Below are 7674 nucleotides of genomic sequence, written 5' to 3' on the forward strand. Positions count from 1 at the left end.
ATGCCTGCATTAAAAACCAACTAATAAAATAACAAACTAAAGCCAATTGAGTTTCTTCATAAATATTACTAATATAAAATGGTTTACCCCAGAAAAACAAATCAATGCTTTACGTAATCACTCTATTTTGCAAACATTTGTCAATATCTCAGTCCCAGGGAACTTAGGATGAACCGGTCTCGTCATCCGTTCTATCTACATCATAGTTTACTGTAATATAGATATACCTGTACATCACAGTATATCATTACAATGTCCTAGTATCCCGTTTTGTTTTGGTTTTGACATAAAAAAAACAAAACAAACAAAGAAATACTTATACGTTAATGTAAACAATTTAAATTTTAAACAAACAGTTTAAATGAATACAATATTAATGTATCACTCTGCGTTGGATGAGCAAAATAATTATAACCTAACAATACACACCTAGTGACTGAAGTTTCTTTAATTCAACTTCAAATCAGATCAGATTTATTTTCAATTGAGATATTACAGATAAAATATGTAATATTTTAAGTTTAAATAAATCTCAATAACTTGATGTTTATCAGTTTATTTACTGAGCATATCAATGGCATTGCCCCGAATCCCAGAAATCTATAGTTAAATCTGTATTCACTAAACCGAACCTTAAAATGGTTCCTTAACAAATATTTTTGGCATGCATATTTTCGGCGTGAGTTTTAAATAGTAAAATTAAAAAATATGATTTTTTACCAGTACTTTTTTGGATTAGCATAGCAATGAATTTTAATTAGATTGACAGGGAATCAAACGACATTATCAATATTGAATTTATATTCTTGCATTAGATATTATATATTTTTATATTTACTTTATTTTTTCTCAGTGTAAGGGCACTGTTAAATTATAATATTTCTAAGAAAATAATAGTTTAGTTAATTAATAGAAGTAAATTATCTAATGCCAGCTCTACAGGCGATATGAAAAAAGGCCTGTGGCCTACGAGCAAAAAAGAGCTGGAATTAGATAATTTACTTCTATTAATTAATTAAACTATTATTTTCTTAGAAATATTATAATTTAACAGTGCCCTTACACTGAGAAAAAATAAAGTAAATATAAAAATATATAACATCTAATGCAAGAATATAAATTCAATATTGATAATGTCGTTTGATTCCCTGTCAATCTCATTAAAATTCATTGCTATGCTAATCCAAAAAAGTACTGCTAAAAATCGTATTTTTAATTTTTTACAGTATTACACTACACTATTTACACTATTTACAACTCACGCCGAAAATATGCATGCCAAAAATATTTGTTAAAGAACCATTTTAAGGTTCGGTTTAGTGAATACAGATTTAACTATAGATTTCTGGGATTCGGGGCAATGCCATTGATATGCTCAGTAAATAAACTGATAAACATCAAGTTATTGAGATTTATTTAAACTTAAAATATTACAATTCATAATTTCAAAGATGGGGAGTAAAATCTTTTGGGTTGACAATTAGAATGGGTCTATAAAGTTAAAGTGTACCTGTGGTATTTAATAATATTATTAGTATTCATTAACAACATAGCTCTTTATTTCATATCAAGTTAGAATAAAACATACTTGTTTGGCAATTAACTTTAAGTAAAAAATATAAAAGACCTGTCTCAGAATGTAAAATATGAGAATGGGAAGTTAGCAGCGGGGAGGGGCATGCAGTTCAAGGTATAGGAACCGTGTATGTTTACATGTCATCTGATGTTAACTAGTGATCTGTGATGTCATTGCATGAGATGCCTACAAAATCTCTGGCACAGTTCTCTTTTTTTAACGCTGTGACAGTTGAAAGGAGTCCCTCCAGACTGATTTATTATTTAACTTTCAAACCCTGTCAGCTGGTTTCAAATTTTTTTTACATCTCATTATAGTTTAAAAAAAAACTATGGCAATTGATCGAAGTTTAGTTCCCTGTCATTTAGAATTAGTATTTTTCACGATTACTGACACTTTTGGCATATAAACACTGTTAGAGTTGAATGGGACCTATGTACATTTCGAACTTGTTGCATCACATTTTCCTTTTAATTGTTTTAAATCTTTCCTTTACCTATGTTGTCTATCGATGGATGTGGTAGTTAAGTTGAGTAATAAATCTTTGAGATACAATTGGTGGGAAAATGTTTAAAAGGCAATTTATGGTACGTTCTTTAACCTCATTTCCTCATTGTCCTAGTCCTCATCCTACAAATCACAAAACACACACACACACACAAACAAACAGCCTACACACACATACAGCCTACATACACATAATGCTACCCTATTTGAATCAGATTGAAACACGGTCGGCGCGACGCATTGGAGATAAATCTATTTACCAATGTGTCCATGTATAATGAGGTGTCACTCAAATATTTCGGTCGACGACGGAATATTACGGCGCAATCGAATCAACCTGCGATTGCTCGTTCTACTGTGGCAGTGACAAACAGAAGTGGGTTGATAATAGTCTTGTTTTGTTTGCACTTTGTAATATCACAGTTCTTAACTAGCTGGAAAATTCTACTTTATGTCTGAAACGTGCTTAAAAACACTCACTTGTCACGGACAGTCTCACATTCATTGGTAGTTGGCTATAAAACACTTTATGTGCTGCAAATTATCAAGTTCTATGAAATGTCTTGTTAAAATAACAATACACTTGAACTGACTGACATAATTAGTTGATATTTGTCCAACTTAAAGACCACAAAATGTACCAGTTATTACAATTACTCAAATATAGCAACAAGATATTTGTTTAAATATTCCATTTCTATAATAATCTTATGACTATTTTGTATAGTTTGGGTGCAGATACCTTATTATAAAAGAAGAATCTTATTAGTTAAGTCGCTCTCACATACACGTCACAGCTTATGTAGTATATAAGTGAAACAAATGACTGCATGTTAAAATAATAATTAAATGTCCTTAATAAATATCTTATCACTTCTTTCTAATAATTACGAATACGCTCTATAAATAGTACAGGCTAAGCGTAGAACAAAGCATTCGCCATTTTCGTCAAGAGTCAAATTAAAAAAAATCAAATGACAGTCACATCTCGTATCTTTTAGGGTTGTTTAATAATATATCAGTATATTATAATAACCTATAAAATCACCACGTCATGGTCCATTCACAAAACGTATTCTATACAGGCCAATATACAATAGTTATTATCAACTCTGGATCGAGATACGAAGTAAAGAATGTCATCTCAAATATGGACCGTGTAAAAATTTGTAAAGGAACCTTCACCAACAACTCCTATTGAAAATTATTGTCGACAGTGTTTTACTTTGGGGCTGTATCTATTTTGTCTCTGAAGATATTCACTATCAATTCCTGATCAGCACAAAAAATCTATTCCAAATTTTAATATAATCCGACTTAAAACCAACGTCTCAGTTTATACTGATTTAGTAGATTCTACACTGGATACAGAACATATGCCACTCTCACATCTTCTGGTAAACTTAAGTGATGTTCAGAAGCGGCACATCACTAACCACAATGTTGGTGTAGAGATAACTTGATCGATAGTCATAGTTTTGCCGCAAAGGATAATTGTACCAGCAAACATGAACGAGACAAAAATTGAGCTAGACGTTTACATATATACTGTAGAGCATATATACTGTAAATACAGTAGAGCTATCACCTCATTAGTAGGATGGTGTTCCACGGGATCTCGGCAGGAGGCCGCGTCAATCCCCACCCTTACCCTTCTTGGATATCCTGTCACTAGGAAAGCCACAACGAAAACCTTATCACTTTGAGTCCAATCCAATTTCTAGATAGACCTGAAGGATCCCTGGCTGGAAGATTAACCTTGAACTTACCTGTATACGTCCAGGAACATGCTTTGTCTGATGCACACTGTAACACAGTGAGGCAACCAAAGATTCCGAACAATTTGATACAGTATGGGGAAAATAAAATTAAAAAACAAACAAGTGTACAAAAGTGTTTAGTGTTCAATAAGACTTTTTGGTTCTCATACCTAGCCTTTGTCATTACAATATTGGCACTAACAAAACATAAAAATGAGTGGATTAGGATTACCTCTGCTTCTTGTTTAAGTAAATAACTCGCTGCTTCCATCCTGGCTTATCTCAGTGTGTGCTTATATTTGTTTAAATATTGCCTTTATTTCCATCTGATTTCATAAAAGAGTTTATCCGGTTTGACTGAGATTCGTTTACAAACAAAGCAAGAACAACATTAACTGATCAGTGGGTTTGTCAGTCTGTTTCCTTTCGTCATATTTAAATGAACAGGAGCCTTAATTTTGCGATTAATCTGTGTATCAACAATAAATTTTCTTTAAAACCGCTGTACTATCAAGACAAATTGTAAAATAATCACTGGAAATAGTTTAAATCGTAGAGCTTTTCCGGTATGTCAAATTCATTCGAATAACAAACCACCGTTGTGTATTTACAAGAAAAAATATAAAAATGTGACTGAATATACTGTATACGTACATACTGATGAATTGGAAAACATGCATTTTTGCTGCTTGTCTAATTTAGACTTAAATACATGCAAACAGTTACAGGCAGACCTAATACATATATACAGAAAATCAGATAATAATTTGTTTTGAGAGCCTGTTTAATATTAAATAAATAAATAATATTTTACAATGTTATTATCGGTTTGGCTTCAATGCTAAACTATAAATATTGACGGACATAACAAATTTGAGGAATAACTTTAAGGTCTATAGAAAAATATCATTTGACCCTGTGTAGACCAGAATTTTTTCATTGAGGTTTAATTAAAAGTTCTAATATGTTCACAATCGGGCTTCAAGAAATTCTAGACTAAAATTTTTCCGCTATCTAGGTTTTTTTTAATGGAAGAACAAAGCAGGATTATATTATTATCGGTGGCTATTAAGGTTTAAAAATTATAAGAAGGTTTAATATTTTGAAATACAAAATATAACAGTTGGTTAGCTTAACAATAGAGTGGAAGAATTTTAAGTTTAAAAAAGATTTAAATTAGGAAAATTATTTTAGATTTTTTATCGAGTTCATGGGGCAAGTTTCGTGAGGAAATAAATAGTTATCGATTCTACAAAAGTAGTATATTAATTTGTACTTTAATATGTTCCGACTAAATATGGATCCTAAAAATAAATGCTTTTCTAATACTTCTCCTTAAAATTTCATGAAGTATTGTTTTAACACATCGATTGTGAAATTTGTTTTCCTCTTGAATATATAAGCTAAACACTTGTAAGCTTCATCTTCTAATAAGTAACAAATACAGCTTATATTATAGTGATCATATTTATTGTATAAACCTGGAATTAAATTGATTCCAGCCAAATGTACTGAAACTGGTGATAAATTTTGAGTTATCAAAACATAAATTACGTTTGCTTTGTATGGTGAAAAACAGTCAGTTGTAAACATATAAACTAATTTATTTTTGATATAAGTTTGGTAGCTGCTTCTTCGTTTTTATGAGTAAAGAAATACATTGATTTTCCTAGTTAATACATTTGAAGAAACAACGTTGTTTTAATAATAACGGTATCTTGGTACTTGAGTACATTTAGTAATAGTTGGTATATTAAATTTCTTAATACGGTTACTATTACAGTCTGGAAATAAAATATCATGGTAATAATCCATCTAATTGAATAATTAATTTTATATGGTTAAGTTTCATGAAAATAATCTTTTGCAGAATGAAGGAATAGTGTCATGTACACACTTATTCATTTACCAAGAATGAAGGAATAGTGTAATGAACACACTTTTATTAATTTACCAAACATGAACATAGTCTTAATTCATCATTAGAATGCAACATTTCCGATACAGACCTAGCTAATTTCTATACAAACAAAAAACAATTTCGTTAATTTAATATTATGATCTATTTATATTTGCTATTTAATATTAAAAATAAATATTGTACTTAAAATTAAAATTAATTTTTACAGCAAACTAAACAATAAAATGTATCATAAACACATCTTCACTATTAAATAACCAATATATTTGCACACGTATTTACATAGTGTATACTTATCTCCAATTCAAAAGTTATCATATCAGTAAAAGTTTTGGTTGTAAATTCTTATAAAACAGAATTTTTGCACGTAGTCACTAATGGAAAAAAACATTGAAAATTGTCAAATAATACCTTCTTATATACTAAATTAAAAAATAATTTCTAATTAACAATGTCTATATTCTAAATACCTATTATAATACGTTCATTAAAGATGATATTTTAAAATGGTAAATGTTTACACTAACAGTATTTAAAAAATGTTGTTTTTCCTTTTAAATGTAATTTGCTCAATGTACACCACATGTTACACACACTGGAGAATATGAGAACTGTCCAGTGGTACGGAATGTGTTTCTTCTGACAGCTCTGAACTTTCAGGTATAGGCATTTTTTATATTTATTCTGTTGCCAAGTTAGATTTTATGAGTTTATCTCCATATATTGAAATGTTTTATGCACATGATTAACCTTATGTCTCTGTTTTTTTTTATACTGAAGGAGACAATATATTTCAGTGCTCTAAACGTAATGTTTTGTTTATGTACCATATTAAACAATTTGTGTAATTTTTTTATCCTTTCAAATGATCAATTTTCAGTAATCAACTATAAACAAATAACTTAATTTGGACGTTTTTATGGAATGGTATGGTTTTAAAAATTTGTTTAAATTATTTATAAATGAAGTAAGAATTAAAAATTTCCGTATAACATAAATTTATAGCCGCAATGGAAATATAAACTCGCTACGTATATATTTATTTAGTAACTAACTTGTGATAATTATACAAATTTTTAACGCGTCATCCCAGCCTATCATTTTGAAATAGAATGGCTGCCACTACAACAGTTACCGCATCATTAAATTAACATTGTTTTGATGTATCCAAAGTAATACATACGATTCAAATCTAGTAATCTTCAGATTTTTTTTAGTTCAAAAACTTTTAACCTCTGAGTTCAATAAATAGTAAGAGGCAAGATTATGTGGGCGGGAGCTAAGCTGACATGCATATAGATATATGTATATGTTTAAAATGTCAACGTTATCAATAACGCCTACTGATTATTATTTTATTCCAAAAATAAGTTAGTGACTAAAGTGTCGAAAACTAAAATTTTACAAAGTGTTTAGTAGCATTTTACTGCCTTAATTTCTTGTGAGTCGCTAAAATATAAAATCAGTGGAAGTATAAGAGAAGTAGAAGGGAGTAAACAAGAGTCTAATAAGGCGGTACCTGCAGTGCGAGCTGACGGACGGCCTGGCGGGTAATGAGGCGTACTGCTATAGCACGTCGCGACGCACCACCAATCGATGTCTAACCAGAAGCTATCGGGCTGATAACATCGAGTACCCCTGCTGCTGCTGTTGTGGTTCACAAGGGACTGTTGGCTCCTCCACTTATGCGGCTTTAAGAATTGACTAAACTGCAAACCAAACTGAGGAATGGAGATACAAGTGGGGGGAGGGAATCCTTTTTGATGGCTGAAGACTTTGAGGATTTCCCGGAACATTTTACAATTTTAGTATATAACGTTTTAAGTTACACTAGAGAGCAAAATTTTAATTTTAATACTTGAATCTCCCGGAAGCTGACAACCTGGCTTTATAATAGAATCAGGTATTTA

General features: G+C 30.5%; 1 protein-coding gene across 1 annotated transcript in view; it reads right to left on the reverse strand.

Moving 5' to 3' along the window:
• The window catches only part of LOC124370688 (proton-coupled amino acid transporter-like protein pathetic), a 29593-nt gene extending 22155 nt beyond the window's left edge, over positions 1-7438 (reverse strand). Inside the window, exon 1 of the mRNA XM_046828976.1 lies at positions 7284-7438. The gene's annotated coding sequence lies outside the window, so the exon portion shown is untranslated. The remainder of the gene's footprint in view (positions 1-7283) is intronic.
• Between the last annotated feature and the right edge of the window lie 236 nt (positions 7439-7674).

The sequence above is a fragment of the Homalodisca vitripennis genome, chromosome 1 (genome assembly GCF_021130785.1).
Source record: "Homalodisca vitripennis isolate AUS2020 chromosome 1, UT_GWSS_2.1, whole genome shotgun sequence".
NCBI classification, from domain to species: domain Eukaryota; kingdom Metazoa; phylum Arthropoda; class Insecta; order Hemiptera; family Cicadellidae; genus Homalodisca; species Homalodisca vitripennis.